Source organism: Castor canadensis, chromosome 3, assembly GCF_047511655.1.
Source record: "Castor canadensis chromosome 3, mCasCan1.hap1v2, whole genome shotgun sequence".
NCBI classification, from domain to species: domain Eukaryota; kingdom Metazoa; phylum Chordata; class Mammalia; order Rodentia; family Castoridae; genus Castor; species Castor canadensis.
In genome coordinates, this window is record NC_133388.1 from 182,663,887 (window position 1) to 182,685,504 (window position 21,618).

The following is a 21,618-nucleotide window of genomic DNA, read 5'->3' on the forward strand; positions in this document are numbered from 1 at the left end:
GGTGGAGTCCATGGGTTCCTTCTCAGTACCCCCTCGCAGGAAGCCATAGTACCCCAACATACACCAGTTAGCAAAACAGAGCAATAGATTTCTGCCCAAGGCCAGATCTAAGACAATGGAAGCTTAGCAGGGATAAGCACTGTTTATTTAACCATCTAATCGTTTATGTCTTAGAATGTGCTATTGCTTCTTTGTCACTGCCAAGACACAGTGCATTTTATCTAAGGAACACAAATACTCCCATCACTAGAAAAGTGGGTTCTGGCTCAGGATTTGGCTTAATTATTTTCCAAAATTAGTCCTCCACAACTGAGATGGCCTTTGCGTCAATCCATTTTATCTACTACAGTGAAATAAATACCTGAGACAGGCTAACTTTATTTTAAAAAAGAAAAAGAGGCTTATTTAGCTCACATTTTTGAAGCCTGAAAGTCCAAACAACATGGAACTGTCTCTGGTGAAGACCCCCTTTAGCTGTGTCATCTCATGGTGGATAGCAATGGTGGAAGGTGTGGGGGAGCAAGCCCATTGCCAGACAGGAAGTCAGAGAGAAGACAGGATCCCACAAACCTTTCCAAGGGCATGCCTTCAGTGTCCTAAAGATCTTCCACTGGGCCCCAAATCGTAAAGTTCCCATCTCCACCCTAAGGACATGAAACAAACCACAATCAAACCATAGTGCTTTTCTCTATAGTCAAACTCATCTACTGCCTGTCACCGGGATACCAATCTCTGGGCTTTTCTTTTAACCAGTTGTTGTCTGAGCATGCTCTTGTTTTTCCTCTCCTCTTATCAAAATCTTACCCTCCCTCAATCCCTTTAGTAGCAGAAGATACATGCTAGGTTGCCTAACATGTAGCTTGTTAAATACCTAACCTCAGAGAAGTGGTTACAGATTTGCTTAATCTTGGCGATTTTCAGAATTTACTTTTTAAACCTGTTCTCCCACACCATTCTGATGGCGGAGGATTGGGCGGTGTGGGGGAGAGGGTGGATCATTTTGACAGAAACTGCTTTGGTGATTGGAATTGAAAGACAGTTTGAAGTTATAAGCCCTGTAGACTAGAAAAAGCATTTGAAGTCATTATGTTCTGTATTATTAATTTTCTTGTGAAGAAGCTAGGGCCCTAACTGACATTCTTAATTAACTGATGCAGAAATTGTGGCCCTGATAATTAAAGTGATGTGCCTAGGGTCAAACAGTTATTAACTGGCAGAGCTGGTACATCCAGAATCCCAGTTCTTCTCTGACACCAGATACACCTTAGATCCCACAATGACAGGCCCTCCACCCTGCCTTGAAAACACAATACACAACCACAGAGAACCACAGGATTGCCTAGGCTGGGTTCAGACCCACACATGAGTTGTGTGACCTTGCACAAGACACTGAGTCTCTCTAGGCCTCAGACTCATCATCACACTAAGAATAAAACTCAAGTCACATTGTGGTCTTGCAGGCTAAGTGACAGTGTACAAGGTTTTCATAGGAGGGGGCTTGACAAAAGTACTTATAATAAATGTACACTTTGGACTATATTTTGAAGTACTGTAGGTACTAATTTTTCCCTTTCCCGCTGTCTCTGGTAATATTTATAATCTGCTCACTCTTCATTACTCCAGGAGGAATACAATGAAGTTATCTTTCTGAATTTTTTTCCCCTGACGCTTACTCTTCAGGATGAGAGAAGAATCCCAGGTATAAACTAAAGGTCTTGGCAGGGAGTCTGGGAACAAAAATCAAGAAGGAGAAATTCTGCTGGCGATGGAGATTTGAGCTTTGGGACAGGGAAAAGGAGCAGAGAAGGTTGGAGGGTCCTGAGTGAAGAGGGAAGCAAGGGCCCACATTCTCGCACCTGGGCTTGTTTGGAAGATGTAAATGCAGGGAGACACCCCAAAATGTCCCATGACCCAAATGTGGTGGAGACCCCCAAAAGGCTACCCAGACAGTAGTGGTTGCAGCTCACCTGGACCCCCTCCTCCAATTCTTTGGCCTCATGATACTCTTGAGATTATGGCAAAATCCCAGGTATTACGAGGGGATCCCATGAATGAAGTTAATTTTCTCTCAGCTGGGATGTCAGGTCAATTTCTGACCTTGAGGTCAGAAATTAAGTCACATTACAGAAAATAAAGCAGTCATGCTCATTGAGAATGGAGTAGGTAAGCGTCCAAGACCACTTATGGCTAAGAGGGCACCCTACTGGCATGTGACTCCCACAAACCTGAATGCATTACTGGTGGGGACACCTGAGCTGGTGGAGAAGAGGGCTGTGTAGCTCAGACCCTCTCCCAGCATCCCCAGAGCTTGCCCAGTACAGCCTGCAGAAATATAGGCTCTGTGAGGTCAGGGACTTGACAACTTAGGCTCCGTTTAAGAAAAGAATGCAAACTATAATACAATTTTAGGAATAAAAGTGCATGTTTACTTATGAATGAGAAAGGAAATTCCAACACACTGGTCACTTTTTAACGTGGCCAGTTAACAACACTGACAAATATCACAAACATTACAAAATTCAGAAAAATAGCATAATATTATTATCTGTTGAATGGATCCTACTTTCCCCCTCATTTTTAACTGCATAGTCATTGATCCCTTCTACATATGACAACAATTTTGCCATATCATTTTCTATGAGAGAATGGAAATAGTATTCAATCTTCCCTCTATTTCTTGTCAATGGCTGGGGTGCACCAAAAGTGCAGCTTCACAACATGCTAGCTCTTTCTAGAATTATAACTGGTTCCTGGCCTGCAAACATGAGAATCCTGGTAAATTCAATTTTGTGCATTTTTTAGCTTCACATTTTATGACGGTGTCAAGTTCTTCTGTAAACTATAAGAATTTTGTTTACCATGGAGAAAACGGATTTTTAATTTTTCATCTTTAGAGCAAATGGCAAATTACTGTCTCCCTTAATTTTATACAGAAGATGTTTTAAATGTTTTTATGTGAAAAGTATGTCTTGTCCTTGGCATATTTAATTTTCTTACCTGAGCTGCATGAATGTAGTTGGCTTAAAGAAATATAATACTGGATTTTTCTTTTCTTTTTAAAAAAGTTTTTCAAAATTTTAGTGGGACTGGTGTTTGAATTCAGGGCCTCAAGTTTGGTAGGCAAGATCTCTAACACTTGAGCCACTTCACCAACCCTGGATTTTTCTTCTCTTACTTTGGTTTAACATAAAAAAATATAATGTTTTGGAAAATCTTTAGCTAGTAAGCACTGGGTGTTGAAAGTTCTTTTTATTTTTAAGATCTAATCATATTGTTGGAGTTTAACTATCTGTTTAGCTGTCTTAGCTAAATGGTTGAGTGACAGGTAATTCTTCTGGAAACTCTAAAGAGTCCTATGATGAAACCTGAATATCAAGTGTGTGAGTTGCTGCCCATTTCCTGCAAGTACTGACCACAGTGCCAGCATCTGAGAGCAGGTGACCTTGCCTTTGCTACTGACCTTCTCACTACTTGGTGTGTGCTCTTGACAGAGCATGTTTCTTCCTGTGGGGTATTTATCTATGATTTTGCTCGTTGCTACTATGAGATCTGTATCTGCAATGTTGGACACTCGTGAGGAGGGATGATGTGTGCTATGTTGACTGGGATGTAGAAGCTATGGCTTCACGATACACACTTGCTACTGTGAAAAGCAGTATTTTTTCCTCTTCTATTTAATCTAGTGTTTTCATATTGCATTCAGCATTCAATGAGTGCCATATGTTTTTGAATTAGAAGACTGTCATGAGTTAAACTTGCACTGAATATGAATTTTCAATAAATATTCTCTTAAAATTTTGTTAATATGTAGTACATTTATAATTATATGATCCATGTTAATAAGTGTATTCTTCATGAGAAGAACTTCCATGTTACCCAAGCATTGAGAACTGAATCCTTCATTCAAATGTGTACATGTCTGAAGCAGGATGTGGTGGTACATGCTTATAATCCCAGCACTCAAGAGACAGACACAGGAGGATGGCAAATTCAAGGCCAACCTGGGCTAAGTTAACTTAACAAGACAAAAACAAAATGTAAACCAAAGGACTGGTGACATAGTTCAAGTGATGGATAATTTGCCTAGTGAGTTCAAGGTCAGCCTGAGCTGCATAGTGAAATTCTGTCTACAAAGACCAAGGGCTGAGGATGTAGTTCAGTGATAGAGTGCTTGCCTAACCTTCACAAGGCCCTGGGTTCCATCCTCAGAACTACAATAAATAAGTACACACGTCCGAAGAGTCGAAGAATTTTCTACACACTAGCAACTGACTCCCTTACTTCTGAAACCTGGCTTCTGCTCCACGATCTGCATCCCTCCAGTGCCCAGCACACAAGGACATGTTCATGTCATTACAGGGCCAGATGCCCTGCACCTTCCTGCCAAGATGCCAGATGAGTCTGCGACTAGGCTAGGAGTATTACTGGAAGCTGTTCCTAAACCTTGAAGGACCAGGAAGAACTTAGCTACACCTGGGAGTGGTTGCAGTCTTACAAACTAAAATTAAATTTATTCTCATCATAACTTCACCTACTGGGTCCCTCAAACGCCCAAATCCACCCCAGAGCCACCCTCTATCAGAGGAAGTGGACCAGAGGGGAAGGTGCACAGTGGTCTTAACAACTTTTGGATGAGACATCTTAATTTTGCAAATTTTACAAAAGCATAGGACCTCATGAGGACATTGTTGTAAGAATCAGCTTAAGTCAGGTCTTCCCTGTCAAAGAATTTAATCAGTAATAACCACCTTACTAACTCACTTCTCATATGCTCACTTCATGGACTCAGTTTAATATGATTCTTAATCATATTCTTTGTTCTTAATTTCTATTAAGAACAAAGCATTATTATCCTCAGCTGGGCCAGGACAAGAATTCTGCTACATGCTCTTGTTCCAGAGCTGATAACCAAAAAGTTACTGCTTTCCAAACTTCTTTGTTCCCAAAGCCCCCTCCTAACCTGGACCCTTTCTAGTCAGTCAACCATGTAGACTATGAGCCCAAAACCTGCCCAATCTAGGAGCAGGAGAGGGACAGCATGGTGTCAGATAAAACCTGTGTGGACTTCCTGTGTGGTGTGCATGCCTCCCAGACTTCCTGGTGTACACCCTTCTGCAGAAGTAAATTTTGCCTTGCCTATTGACTTCTGAGTAGTGTTGTCTCTCCTGTGACACCCCAATATCTTAAAGATAGTGCTGTGTGGCCAGGGGGCTGTAGATACCTCCTTCTCAGGGAAGATGTGTCCTGCTGCCTAATTGCAGTGGCCTCAGGGCTGGGGGAATCCACTACCTCTGTGGCCAACAGTGAACTGAACTTGAGATCAAAAGTCAATTGGCAACACTGGGAAAAGGGGCTGACCCAAGCAAGCATGATGGTGGGCCAGATTAACTCCATGTGTGGGACCAAGGTAGGAAAGTCAAGTACTGCCTCATATCCCAGAGAGAGGCTGTGTGGGTGTGATTGGGACTTGTCCCAGATACAAAACAAGGGCCAGCTCCAGATTCCTAATCCTGGTAGCCCATGAGGGAGCCAATGAAGGAAGGAGGAAACACTTTAGGTAGATTATAAGAAATCTCCATCACAGGGGGTTGAATATTCTCCCAGAGATACAGGTAGAGTCAAGAAATCCCCACCACAGAGGTTGAATATTCTCCCAGGGATAACACAGGTGGGATTTCAGGATGGGAAATAAAAATTCAATTTCAGGAAAGGCCCCCAAGAAACTAGATTCATCTTCTTCTATTCCTTTAGAGGAATAGAAGAGACTTCTTGGTCTCATGTTACTATATTGGGCAGAAAATCCTAGGACAAAGAATAAAAAGAAACAAAAAATGATTAAATATTATTATTTTATTTGGACACAGGAGCCAATCTTAAGACACTGTTTTCTGGCCAAAATTTGGCTCCAATGAAGACTAGGTTTACCAAGTACTCATAGAACATGTAACTGAAGAAATACATTATGCCCTCTGCTGGTGGAGGGGACCTATGACTTTGTTCCTGCTTCAAATGCCTAAAATTGAAAACCCTAAATCAGAAGAGAAAGAAAACAAATGGGACTCCCTTGATTGCCTTCCTCACCCTTATGGACCCAGGGCCCTGCTCCTGAACCTTCTCCATTCAGGAAGCCAGAGAGACTACAGGCAAATTCAACCAGGGAGGGAAAAGAGGTAGAAAATTAGGGTTCTTGTGGAGCAGCAGTAGCCTCAGCACCCCCTTACCAGGCACTTCCTTCTCCAGACTGAGAAGGGAATTGGAGCAATGTAAACAGGATATACAAAACCTTCCCTTTCCCCCCAGTGAAAATCAATCTCAGACCCTATACCCTCTCTGAGAGTTTCCCTTAGGGGGTAGGGGAATTGGGTTTGTTAATGCCCTTCTCACTAGCTCCGAGGTGAGAAACTTAAAAAGAGAATTGAGGTCTCTGATAGAAGATCCACAAGGGTTAGCAGATCAACCTGACCAATTCCTTCTCCCACAGGTTTATACATGGGCTGAGCTAATGTCCATTCTGAGGAAAGAGGAAGGCAGCCATGATGGGCTTGGGGATGCGAGCATCCTCCGGGTCCTAATGTCCTCCCTGCAGATGTAAAGTTTCCCAATCAGGAGCCCCAATAGTATAATAATGATGCTGTTCATTGGGTTATATGAGCAATCTCAGAGATTTAATTATAATGGGAATCCAGGAAGCAGTTCCCCAATCTCAAAATATAGCCAGGGCTTTTGATGTCCAACAAGGCAAAGGCAAATAAGTTAAAAGAGCAGATGAGAAAATACTCAGGACTAAATGTGGAGGACCCCCTAGGTCAGGCATGTCAAAACTTCATTTTGTAAAATATTTTGCTGGCCTGACATGGCAAAAAAGTTACAAAAGTTAGAAAACTTTCATATTTCTTTTCATATTTCTTTCATATTTTAAAAGTATGAAAGAATTATAATGGTCCAAAAGGCTTATATAAAGAGAGATGAAGAAAAACAAAGGCAAAAAGCAAAAATAATGCTGTCCACCATAGAGCAAATGACCCAAATAAAGTGGGTCTATGGGCCCACGGACAGCAAGCTCCCCAAGGAGGACGCCAGAAAGGGCAATACCCTAGAGGACAACCAAAGGAGAAAGGGAGAGATAAATGTTCCAAATGTGGTAATGAGGGGCATTTCAAGAGAGAATGCCAAAACTGCAAAAAGGAGGAGCAGGTGATCCCCCTCATGTCATTTGATGAAGACTAGGAGTATCAGGGGGCCCTTTTATTTTAAGGGACCCTAACAAGAGCCCTCAATAAATCTAGAGGTAGTATTTGAACTCAATGAAATGACCTTTTTAATTGATTCTAGAGAAGCTTGCTCATCTTTAGCATTCCATGCCCCTTGTGTGCAGTTGTCATCTGATAGCTTATTAGTTTCTGGAGTGAAAGCAGATGGATTCCATGTGCCTTTATTCAGAGAAGCCCCTATAAGATGTGAAGATAGACAAAAAAAGGAGTCTTTCTCTTTGTCCCTGAAGCAGGAACCAATCTCTGAGACTTAACGTCAGAACTGGGGATAGGAGTAAACATATATAAAAAACAGGTTCAGATATCTCTCAACCTGTTATCTCTGGAGAAAGAACAACAAATTCTTCCAGAGGTCTGGACTAGGGACAGAAACCAAGGAGGATTAAAAGTTCCTCCAATTCATAGTAAACTAAAAAGTAAGGGAGAAACTGTCAGGAGGAAATGGTATCCAGTTCCCCTGGAGAGAAGGCTGGGATTGCAACCTATCATTTAGGGACTACACAGGGATAGTCTTCTTGAACCCTGTATGTCCCCTTACAACACCCCAATTCTTCTAGTTAAGAAACCTGAAGGCTTTTATAGATTAGTCCAGGATCTAAGAGCCATCAACCAAATTGTGCACAGTAGACACCCAGTGGTTCCCAAACCCTTAGACCCTCCTCAACAAGACAACACATGATCATAAATGATTTAGTGTAGGAGACTTAAAGGATGCTTTTTGGGTCTGTTCCTTAGCTGAGGAAAGTAGAGATTTCTTTGCCTTTGAATGGGAAGAACCCCAAACAGAAAGAAAACGATAATACCAACGGACAGTTCTGCCTCAGGGATTCACAGAATCCTCTAACCTGTTTGGACAAATCTTTGAACAAGTATTGGAGCCTTTTAAAACCCCTCCACAGATTACGTTACTCCGATATGTAGACGATTGGTTAATCTCATGGGACAAAAAGAAAGGGGTAACAGAGGCAACTATTGCCCTGCTTAGTTTTCTAAGGGACTGAGAGTGTCAAAGTTCAAACTACAGTTTGTGGAGAAGGAAGTTCAATGCTTGGGACATCTTATTGGTGAAGGGAAATGGAGACTAAGCCCGGAGCAATTTCTAGAATAATTATTAAGCCCTACCAACTACCAAAGGGAGCTAAGGAAATTCTTGGGCCTTACTAGACACTGTAAATTAGGGATAGATTCATACGCCCTTAAGACAAAGGGGTTTTATCTTAAACTTTTAGATGAAGAAGCTGACCCTCTTCTTTGGAAATCTGAGAAATTACAGTCCCCAGATACCCTAAAGCAGGCCCTTATCACCACTCAAGTGCTAGCTCTGTCCTCTTTAGAAAAGCCATTTCACCTATTTGTAACTGTTGATAAGGGAACAGCCTTAGCAGTCCTAATGCAGGACCATGGAGGACAAAGACAGCCAGTTGCCTACCTTTCTAAGATCTTAGATCCAGTCTCAGGGATGGCCAGAATGTATTCAATCAGCTGCAGCCACTGCTCTTCTAACAGAGGAGAACAGAAAGTTTGACCTTTGGGGGAACCCTGATTATAAGCATGCCTCATCAAGTGAGAATGATCCTTAGTGAGATGGTTAACTGACTCAAGGATTTTAAAATATGATCCATTCTGTTGGAGAAGGCACTCACCTTGGATTCCTAGTGGGAGGACAATCCTCAAGTCCTATTGAACATTGCTGTCTAGACCTGATAGACAACCAGACCAAGGTGAGACCAGACTTACAAGAGACTCCCTTTGAGACTGTGATAAATTCTTTGTGGATGGTTCTTCCCCCGTAATTTAAGGAAAGAGACATAATGTATACTCAGTGATAGATGGAACTCGCTTAACTGTAATTGAATCAGGCCAACTACCTAATAATTGGTCAGCTCAAACTTGTGAATTATTTTTACTTAATCAGGCCCTAAAAGTTTTAGAGAAAAGGAAAGGAACTATCTATACAGACTCCAAATATGCATTTGTAGTAGTACACATATTCAGAAAAATTTGGACAGAATGAGGTTTGATTCACGGTAAAGGAAAAGATATTGTTCACAAGGAACTTACCACTCAAGTCCCAGAAAACTTAATGAAACCTGAAGAAATAGCAGTAGTTCATATAGCGGGGCATCAAAAAGGGCCTAATATGGAGGCCTAAGGATGGCAGGTGAGGCTGCTAAAGAGGCTGCCTTGCAATCCGAGGCACCCATTTTCCATTTGATCCCTGTCATACCTCCACTTCCAAAACTTCCAAGGGAAAATGGATTTTACCTGATGGTGGAGAAATGCTCACCAAACCAACAATGAGAGAAATAATGTCTCCTCTACATAAAGAAAGTCAGTGGGGACCTCAGGCTATGTATGATGTAATCTTAAGAAAATATGGCTATATAGGAATATATACCATAGCTAAACAAATAACTGAGAGTTGCCTGACCTGTAGAAAGGTCAATAAGCAAGTGTCAAGAAAACAGCTCCTAGGAGGAAGGAGCCCAGGATTAAGACCATTTCAAAGTGTTCAGGTCCATTATGCCAAAATGCCCAAGATAGGGCAACTGAGGTATCTCTTGAACATAGTAGATCATTTGGCTAACTGGGTGGAGGTAACTCCAATTCTATTGTCCAGTGCCACTGCCCATAATGTGGCCAAGGTATTATTGGAATCCATAATTCTAAGATTTGGATTAATAGAAAATACAGACTCAGACAGTGGGAGCCATTTCATGGCCACATCATCAAAGATCTTACTCAAGCCCTGGATATGTCTTGGGAATATCACACTCCCTGGCACTCTCCATCCTCTGGAAGGGTAGAAAGAATGAACCAAACCCTAAAGAGACAAATAACCAAATTAATATTGAAGACAAAACTTCCATGTACTACATGCCTTCCTCTAGCACTCCTCTGAATTAGAAGAGCCCCTAGGAAGGACACTGGCCTGTCTCCGTATGAGAGTTATATGGGTTACCCTATTTAAGAAGGTCCTCAGATCTCCGCACTATGGAGACAAAGGACCAATTTCTTAAAAACTACATACTGGGTCTCTCCTCAACTTTACTTTCTCTTAGGCTACAAGGCCTTTTGGCCCAGACTCCTCCCCTTAAATTCCCAGATAACTCTTACAGATCTGGAGACTACATCCTGATAAAAAACATGGAAGGAGAGCAAACTCGAGCCCACCTGGGAAGGACCCTATCAGGTCTGTCTTACAACTGTGACAGCTCTCCAAACAGCAGAATGAGGTTAGATCCATTATACCAGAGCCAAGAAGTCTCCTGATCCTCACCAAGGAGATCCTATGACACTGATTATAAAAAGGCTATGAGAGCCTGACTGGTAATTTTAGGTGTTATCTCCTGTGCTCAGACTGCATTACCTATGCCCTATGAAGATTATAAATGGCTTCTTGCTATCCAAGATAGGATGTACCCTATAAATTTGGTTATAAATTTTACTAAAGCTCCTAACCCTCAGGTTACCCGCTTTGCTGCCTGTCTAGCCCTACCACATAGGAATTTAAGTTATCAAAAGCAATAATCCCAAGAACATAAATATTTATGTCCAGAAAGGACATAAAGGACATAAATATTTCACCTACTAATGGGTGAGGCCCTTGTCTGGACTGTGATGATGTTTGGTGGACGACCCAACCTCAGAAATGGACTGCTGACCCAAATGCATCTAGCCCTTTGAGGGCTAAATAAAATAAAAAATAAGTCTAACTAAAGCTATCCCATCCCAAAATTACCCACATCTCCAATGTAATCCTCTCCTACTGACCATCCTTAACCCAAAGGCTGCTTGGGAGAACCCACACTTATGGAATAGAGGTCTCAATTTCTGGGTTTGACCTCATAGGCAGGCTCAAAATCCAAGCAGGAAAACCTTCCCAATCTTCCTTGTATCCTCAATCTACTTTACCACCCCTACTCCAGAGGAGGATAATGGGGAAAAGCCATTAAGTCCTGAAAAGGTTCATGTAACAGTCATAACTGACATAAGACAAACCGTAGAGAAGGATAGAGACTGGATATGGAGAGACAAATGCCTGGATGGAATGGATAAAATATTCTGTACTTGCCTTAAATAAGATTGTTGCGCTTGCACTGCAGGTAGAAGGGAGACTCAGGTGGTCTCATTCCTGCTAGGATGGACCTCAGACCCTAATGGTATGGCATGTGTGACATTGGATTCGGCCTGGGGAAATGAGTCTTGAAAGACCTTGTCATTACTGTTTCCAGTGGTAAAAGGTACAAGACAGAAGTCCCCTTGAACTATCAGACCCCTGTACCCTGACACCAAATATACCTCGTGCCTCTCTAGGTATTGTAAGTTGTTGATGTTCATAGGTAACCTGACTGGCTGTAATGGAGGCTGATCTTTCAATGAGATAAAAAACCAAAATGCATTGGCCAAAGCCCAAGCAGATGTCTGGTGGAAGGCCTTTCCTTAAGATTCTCTCGGAAAATTGGAATGGAACCTCCTGTACTTTGGTTCAATTGACTATCCCATTCACCCTGGCATCTCAACAACCCAGTCAGTCAAAAAGGGGGCTCAATTTCCAAAATAAAAGAAGTACAGAAGGGATGACTCCAGAGGGGTCATTTGACCCACATGTTTATAGAGATGCCATTGGAGTCCCCAAGGGGTCCCTGATGAATTCAAGGCTAGAAATCAAACAACAGTGGGCTTCGAGTCAGTACTATTTTGGTGGTTCACAGTCAATAAAAGTGTATATTGGATCAACTATACCTATTATAAACAACAGAAATTTGTTAGCTACACTAGAGATGCCATCAAGGGAATAGCAAAGCAATTAGATGCCTTAAGCCAGAATGGCACAGGAGAACAGATTAGCCCTAGACATGATGTTAGCAAGAAAGGGAGCAGTCTGTGTAATGACAGGAGGTCAAAGTGTTATTTTCATCCCCAATAATACCACCCCTATGGCACAATTACAAAGGCTTTACAAGGATTAACTACTCTTGCCAATGCACTTGCAGAGCATTCCAGAGTAGATACCCATTTAATAGCTTGATGGAACAACAGTTTAAAAAATGGAAAGGCATGATGGTATACATTTTCACTTCCCTGATAATTGTGTTAGGAATAATGACCACAGTAGGATGCTATATCATTCCATGTATGAGCGAGCTCATCCAAAGATTGAGACCACACTCACCAAACAGACTCCCATCTCTTACCCAAACAATCTCATCTTAGTACACACAGAAAGTCAATTAATGCTAGCTAAGTTTGAAGAAAAGAACTGTACATAAAAGAAAAGGAGGTAACTGTAAGAATCAGTTTAGGTCAGGTCTTTTCTGTCAAAGAATTAAATCAGCAATAACCACCTTACTAACTCACTTCCCATACACTCACTTCATGGACTCAGCTTAATATGATAAAAAGTTTCTATTAAGAACAAAGGGTTGTTATCCTCATCTGGGCCAGGGCAAGAATTCCACTAGATTCCCTGGTTCCAGAGCTGATAACCAAAAACAGTTACTGCTTCCCTAAACTTTTAAACTTCTTTGTTCCCAAAGCCCCCTCCTAACCTAAACCCTTTCTAATTAGCCAACCATGTTGATTATGAACCCCAAACCTGCCCAATCCAGGGGTGGGAAGGTGCAGCACGGTGTCAGAAAAAACCCATGTGGACTTCCTGTGTGGTGTTCATGCCTCCCAGACTTCCTGTTGAGCACCCTTCTGCAGAAGTAAATTTTGCCTTGCCTATTGACTTCTAAGTAGTGTCATCTCTCTCATGACATCTCAATATCTTAAAGATATTTCAAACAATTTTGATGGCCATACTTGAGGTTTGGGGAAGGAGCCTATGTAGTCAACACCTCTGAAGCTGAAGCTCTGAAAACAGGAAGAAACTCACCAGCTTGCCTCCAAGATCAATCTTTGTGTAAAAAGGATCACCACTCCTAATTTAGCTGGATGAGATTGTCATATATCTGGTCTCCTGAAAACAGAACAACCTACTGTGAAAGGTCACTGATTGATGGATATTTATTTACTGTATACCTCCTCAGCCAGGCACTGCACAGAGGGTCAAGGAGAGAAAAGAAAATATGGACCAGATTCCTGTTCCTAAATAGGTCAGTCTGGCAATGACCTCTGAACTCTGTGCCTGTGTGAGAAATTAATAGGCTTTGGGTAGATTTGGTTTATTTTTTCTTTCTTTTTTTTTCTTGAGACAAGTCCTTACTGGGTAGTCCATGCTGTCCTCCAACTTGAGATTCTCTTGCTTCTGCTTTCCATGTGCTAGGATTACAGGTATGTGCTCTCATGCCTAGCCTGAATGGAGATTTTAATGGCACCCCAAAAAGAGGCATGAGTTCCTTTAGACTTGAGCTGTGGTAAGGAGGAGGCAGAGAAAATGAGTGGGGAGGTAGGAGGAGGAGACATCTGAGCTGAGTTGAGAGGTGAAGGGACTTTAGGTGCTGGAGTGCCCTTCAGTTTTTTCTCTGCACGAGATAGTCAAGTCATCTTCTTTAGTTATTTTTCTGAAGCCTACAGGTGAAAGCATCGATCAGATGGGTAAGAAGCATCTACTGCGCAGAATGAAGGTGGGGGTAATTGCTCACAGAGCCATCAGCACAGCCAAAGGAGGTGATAAAATTCCTAGACGTTTCCTTTGGAAGTGTCACCAGCCTGGTGGCCCACGAATGCTCTCCCTGGTGGAGATACCTGGCAATACAAATGCATATGGATTTTGAGCCCACTGTATTCACCCACCAAAGGCTTCTAATCAGCAACATTTATCACACAGCAAGCTCTAAACTATGTGTCTATACATCTTATTGGTGAATTTTGGGAAAGAGGCATAGTAATAATATAGTACTCTACTACATATATATATAGATATTGGTGTTAAAGATATCAAAAATAAAGAGAGAAAAATGTTTAGCATTTCTTCTCCTCACCCATGGGGACCATCTTCAGAACGCATGGGGAGTGTTTGCGTAGTTTTGGAGACATCTAAAAACCAGTGCTTTCAAATGGTACTTGTAAGCAGTATGTGGTAGTCATTTAAAATGTCACTTCAGAAGTCACCTAGTCTGGATGTGACTCCCGGCTCCATCACTTCCTTGCTGGCTGACAAACTGTCAGTGAGGTCAGTATTCTTTTCTTTAAATCTGGACCAGTGGACAGCCATGCCCATTGCAGCTCTCTTCATAATACCAAGAGATAGAAGCAATCCAAATACCCATCCGCTGCAGGAATGGGGGTGGGGAAATATGGTTTATGCCATACCATGGAATAAATTCAGCTTTTAAAAGTGAAGTAAATCCTGCCACATACCATGACATAAGCTAGAGGACATTATGTAAAGTGAAATAAGACAGTCACAAAAAGACAAGTACTATGTAATTCCACTTATATAAGGTACTGAAATAGTCAAAACTCAAAGAAACAGAAAGTGGAATGGCTATTAACCAGGGGCTGGGAGGGAGGAGGGAAGGAGTAAGTGGAAGAAAGTTGTTGATTAGTGAGTTTAGACTTTCAGTTTTAAGAAGGAAACATTCTTAAGTTTTGCAGCACAACATTGTGGATATACTGAACACTACTGAACTGCACATTTAAAAATAGTTAAGATGGTTTGATATTATGCTTTGTGTTTTCATCACAATTAAGAATGCATTTTAACCTGGTGCATTTTATTGCTTTTAATCTCTACTTGAGAGGCAGAGGTCAGGAGGATCATGGTTCAAAGCCAGCCTGGGCAAAAATAGTTCAAGAGATCCTATTTCAAAAATATCCGACACAAAAAAAAGGGCTGGCAGAGTGGCTCAAGTGGTAGAGCACCTGCTTAGCAAGTGTGAGGCCTTGAGTTTAAACCCCAGTACCATACACACACACAAACACACACACACACAATGCATTTTAAAAGAAGATTAACAGTACACATCTCACAGAAATCTACAAAGCACTGAAATTTGTGTCTGGCACATGGTTATTATTTTCCTCAGGGCCAGTATTTAAAATAATGTAGACTTTTTGTGAGGGGTATTTGTGTTTTTGTTTTATAAACTGTCCTAAAAAGCAACCCAGATAAGAGGGAAAGGAAGCCAGAAGCCTGGAAGACCTCCTAAACAAGGCAAATTTTCAGAAAATGAAGATGAGGCAGTTAAGAGTCAGCTCAGCCTCTTTCTAGTTCAACTATTTTACTAAAACGTCTTCATAAATGCTGCTCTTTGCTCTTCTGTTGCCCTTCTGTCTTTCCGTGAGTCTCTCTCCACAGGCTCCTCCTTGTTTCCAGGAACATTTTCATCTGCAGCCTGGAAGAAGGAAAGATAAATGGCCAACATCCACTTGCTCTTATACTTTCTGGATTCCAGGGACCAAAAAGTAAAACCAACCCACTTCTGAGCTTCCACAGTACTCAGGAGTGCTCCAGATAGGTGGGCGGAAGTCCAGAGGGTAGATGCTTCTTGTTCCTTTCTGCTCCCTTTGATTGCTCAGGACACCCAGAGGTGCAGTGGCTGCCTTAAAACTACAAGGGTGAAAGGGTAAGAGCCTGGTTCACTGAGGATTTATCTGTGCAGCCACATCAGCCCTGGACCTTGTTTTTATTAGAAAAATAGACCTTTGTACACATGTTTAACTGGTGTTTGTTGAGGTTTCTGTTACTTCTGCCAAACACAGTCACACACCTGGACTGCCCATGTCAGTAAAGGCTGTGCTACGGGGAGGAATGCAGAAAGGCCTGTGGAGCAGGGTAGGGCCCTTGAGGAGCCAGGACATCCAAACCATCTGCAAAGTTTACATTTTTCTGAGGCTTCAGCTGCCATGGTGCTGGTTATTGCTGCCATCCAGTGGCAACAGTTTAGAACTAAAACACTCAGGCCATGAACATTTTTCTTCTCACCTTTCTTCTTTCCTTCCATCATTCACTCATTCATCTGTTCATTCATGCATTCCTTCTAAAAATTCTTATGAAGACCTACTATGTGTGGTATGTTCTCATGAATACAATAAGGACAAGCAATAACAAGAGGGGAAACCCAGCTCCTGGTCTCTTAAAATTTATACACTTGGGAGAAGATAGCCATGAATCCATTAAAAAAATGGAAAAATATGACTGGAAAGTTCTACAAGAGAAGAAAATAGTCAAACAGATAGTGATGAGAACTAAACAGGGAGTTAGAAAACCTGATGGATGAAAACCAAAGGAATCACATTCTAGACTGCTGATGGTAACAAAATGGCTTGTGACATGCAGCAGGGTCTGATAACCTGCAAGCCTCTGGAGCCCACAGAAAACAACAGTCCCAATCTGACCATCCAAAGCCAACCTCTGTCTGACATGTGGGGGAGTTGATGACACTTAGCCCAGTCTCTGAGAGCTAATGACACATAACTCAGTTTTCCAGGATTGACCACCCCCACCTCTGCAGACCCTAATAAAAGGTTAAGGTCTTGGGACCCCCAGCACAGCACTTCTCCTTGAGTCTGCCCATCCTCCTGTTGAGGATTCACATTTTCTTTGTTTGCGCTTTGCTTTACATAAATAAGCTTGTTCCAACCCTCATATCAGCACAGCAGCAGCATTCTCTGTGCTCAACTGCCTGCTGCTTCTCTGTGTCCTAACAAACTTCTTGCCTCTCCCACTTGCTTGTCTTGGTAAATTATTTCATTAACTTGTAGCACTGAAAATCACTAACAATAAGGCTTTGACTTGTTGGGAAAAGGACAGAGATGAAGAAAGCCTTCCTGAGAAGGTGCGGATTGCCTGAGGTCTGAGGGTTATGGGGGAACAATGGTGGGAAGGCAGTTTTCTGGGCAGTGAGATCAATCACAGAAGTGTGGTGCAAGGAAGGAAGTGAGGGCCTGTGTTGAGCATGAGGAATAAAGAAGGCCCCATGTCTGAATTGGTGCTGGGCACTAGGCCTTCTGTTTCTGAATTGAGCCTGTGGCTGAGGATTATAGTGAGTATAATCTGGGAGGCTTTGGGTGTTTTTTTTGGAGAGGGTTCCAGAGATTGAACTCAGGGTTGCTTGCATGTTAGCCAAGCCTTCTACTGAGCTATTGAGCTACATTCTAGTCCTTAGAATTGTTTTACCTGCATGTGAGCTGAAAATGTATCTCCCAGGGTATTCCTATAGAACCCTCACACAACAGTGGCAGAATACACTTTCTTCTCAGGTACACATGGGATGCTCTCCAGGACAGATCATATTCCAGGCCATAAAACAAAGCTTGATATATTTTAAAGGTTTGAAATCATACAAAATGTGTTCTCTGACCAGAGTGAAATGACATTAGAAATCAATAGTAAAAAAGAGTAACACTGGAGGTATCGCAATACCTGCCTTCAAACTATACTACAGAGTTATAGCAATAAAAACAGCATGGTATTGCAGAAAAACAGACACAAAGACCAATGGAACAGAAGACCCAGACATAAATTCATGCAGGTACAGCCAACTGATCTTTGACAAAGAAGCCCAAAATATATGGTGGAGAAAAGACAGCCTTTTCAATGAATGGTCCTGGGAAAATTGGATATCCACATGTAGATTACTGAAACTAGATCCCTGTCTTTCACCCTATACCAAAAGACATTCAAAGTGGATTAAAGACTTTAATATAAGGCCTAAAACTTTGTAACTACTGCAGAAAAGAGTAGGGAATACACTGAAACGTATACATACAGGCAATAACTTCTTAAATAGAACTGAGAAAGAAAGAACAAATGGTACTACATCAAACTTAAAAAGCTTCTGCACAGCAAAAGAAAGTCACTAGACTTAAGAGACTGTCCACAGAACTAGAAAGAGGCTGAGCTGACTCTTACTGCCTCATCTTCATTTTTTGAAAATTTGCCTTGTTTAGGAGGCCTTCCAGGCTTCTGGCTTCCTTTCTCTCTCATCTGGGTTGCTTTTTAGGACAGTTTATAAAACAAAAACAAAAATACCCCTCACAAAAAGTCTACATTATTTTAAATACTAATAGCCAGAATCTGCATCAAGCTCAAAAAACTAAACTCTCCCAAAGAACCAACACCAATGAAGAAATTGGGCACATGAATAGGGAATTTTCAAAGGATGAGATACAAATAGCTAATAAATTCATGAAGAAGTGACTTCCTGGCCATAAAAAATGCAAATAAAAATTACACTAAGATTTCATCTCACCCCGATTAGAATGGCTACCTTCAAGAACACAAACAACAACAAATGTTTGTGAGGATGCAGTAAAACAGGAAAACTTATGTACTGTTGGTGGGAATGTAAATTAGTATAACCATTATGGAAAGTAGTATGGAGATTCCTTAAAAAACTAAAAAGAACTGCTGTACAATCCACTGATACCACTCCTGTGCATATGCCCAAAGCAATGTAAATCAGGATACAATAGGGACACTTGAATACTGATGTTTATTGTACTACTGTTCACAATAGCCAAGCTATGGAAACAAACCAGATGCCCTACAACTGATTAATGCAATTAGGAAAATGTGATATACATATATATATATACATATATGTATATACATAAATATGTATGTATACATATATGTATGTGTATATATATATGTACATATATATGTGTGTGTGTATATATATATATATATATATATATATATATATATGATGGAGTGCTTCTGAACCATAAAGAGGAATGAAATTATGTTGCTTGCAGGTAAATGAATGGAATTGGAAGACATTATGTTAAGTGATGTAAGCCAGGCTCAGAAAGGAAAAGGTCACATATTTTCTCTCATATGTGGAATATAGAAACAAAAGATAAACATGTATACAAAACAAACATGATCATAGACACATTTATATATAGAACATGTTTGTAATGGTGGAACTACTCTATGGAACTTGGGGAAGGAGGGATAGGAAAAGAGAATGATAGTCAACAGTAGCTAAATATATTGCATCTGTGCAGGTAGATGACATAAAGATACATATTGGAAGCTGTTGAATAACAGGGGGTAGGAAGGAAAGGGTGAGGGAGAGTAATAGAGGGGTTGAACTGACAAAAGTACAGTATATTCATAGCTGAGATATGCTAAGAAACCACTTTGAACACTAAATTTGGAATTAAAATAAAGGACAGGACTGTGAAACAGGTCTTGTTGGGGGTACTTGTGGGAGCAGGGAGGGTAAGTGGAGAAGATGAAGGAGAAATGAATATGGCTGGTGTGCTATGTATACATATATAAAATAGAGCAACAGAACCTTTAGCAGTTGTTCTAGGTGGGACAACAGAACCTTTAGCAATTGTTCTAGGTGGGTTACAGAGGGAGATGAGGGGAAGAGAGATGGTGGGGCAAACTTAATCAATGTTCAACGTGAGGCTCTTCAGTAATGTCACAATGAAGGTATGCTAAGAAAAATGAAAGAAATCAATAATATAAGGGAATTTGGGAAATTACAAGCATATGGAAATTAAGCAATGCATTCCTAAATAACCAATGAGTCAAGGAAGAAAAGATACAGACAGCTTGAGTGTTCATTCATGAATGGGGAGAGACTGCTCCCAGTGAGCAAAGGGCAAAATACAAATGCTATAGTTACAAACCAGGAGTCTTATTGAATATTCATTTCACTTTTTAAACTGCAAATACTATAAACCAAGGTGTAAGAAAAAACCCTCACACCCATATAAAAATAAAAGAATTTGGTAATATGATCTAGCAATGAGTTAGGTGACAACTTTTCATGTATACCAGTTTTTTAAAATAAATTTAAGCCACAAGCTACAGGTATTATGAATTATTCAAAACCAATATACAATTATGAATATTGCATCTTTGTATAATATAATATGATTCACAATGTGACAGTGAAATGCTTTATATAATAAGACAAAGCTTATGGAAAATTCTTCCTATCTTGGTTTTTACTTCAGGCACGATGATATAAAGATGTTTAAATAATGGTTCATTACCAGTGAAATAAACAAAAGCAGGAAGTCCACTCAGGAAGCTGTGAGAAAATCTGGAGACTGGGTCTATGGCAGTATCACTAGGAACAGAAGTGGGTTCCCTAAAGAATTAGGTAAAAAGTAAAGTCCATTAAAGCTGGAGATGACTGAATATGAGTGCTAAGAACAAGGGAGAGGTGTAAGTATAAGAAAATCCCTGGGTTTCTGACATAAGAGACTAGGTTTCTTTCATGAGCTAAAGTGGAGTGAGAAAAACACCAGCTGAGTTCAATTTTTTGGAAGTGTTGAGTCTGGGAAACATCAAATAAGGTGGAAAATAGTTCAGATAAGATGAATGGTGTACCTGCAGGAAGAAACCTTCAGTGAGAGGAGGAAAAATAATAGAGCTTTTGAAATACAAGAGAGGGATGACTTGATCTCTTTTCCACCCTCACAAAAACACCTGGAATTGCAACCACCATAAGCTCTTAAGCATTTAAGTGACTTGTGAGTGTATCTACAATCAAAATTGAAATCTGTGAAGGCAAGAGTTGCACTTTCTTTAATCTTCTCAGCTATAATGAGCTTAGCACTTGGCAGGATGGAACAGGTTGGCAAATGGTGTTCAAAAAGGCAGAAGGAATTGTAAAATTAATGAATAAGTGAAGAAGCACCTAATGGAAGGGAAAGATATTCAGGTGCAGTGAACAACTTGAAGAAAGAAAAAAGGGAAAACAATTATTCTTCTCTGTTTTCAGGTTCTAGGATCTCTCAAATCAGGGGTGGGAGGAGGGGGGAACAGGGGTGGGAAGGAAGTTCTTGGTGCATATTCAGCTCAATGATATTCAGAGCTGAATATATAAGCTGTCAGAGCTTCCCTATATTCAGAGGGAATTCATATTCAGAGCTTCCCTATAAGCTGTCTCCTTCCCATGTGAAAGCAGACAGCTTATAGGGAAGAAAAGCCCTTAAGGAAGGAATGCAACCTCTTGTGTAAGAGGGATGGTGAAGGGACCTGGGGTCTTCGGCACATTGGCATCTCATCAAAAGGATATTGGCAATATAAACATATCTCTAGCTGGAGCCTCTCTGACTGAAATTAATGTGGAATGAAATCATTCTGTCCTCTTTGGAAGAGGTAATCTGTGACAAAGTTTGCCCACCCTCCACTTCTCCCTTACAAAGCCAGTCTTCCCTCTACATTTGAACCAATGGGTTATATACAAGCTTGTTTATTATTATTTTTGCTGGTTGCTTTTCCTTTGTTCTGATTTTAATGAGTTCAAGTGAACCAATAGGGAAAATGAGATCATGTGTTTGAGTGGTGGAGGCCAGGCAAGCACTGTACCATGAAGCTACATCTTCAGCCCTGTAAATATGTAGTTTTTGAAAGGACTGTTTCCAACTCTTCAATATTAAGGCAGCTTTCAGATTATATATGCCCAAATTTTATCTCAGA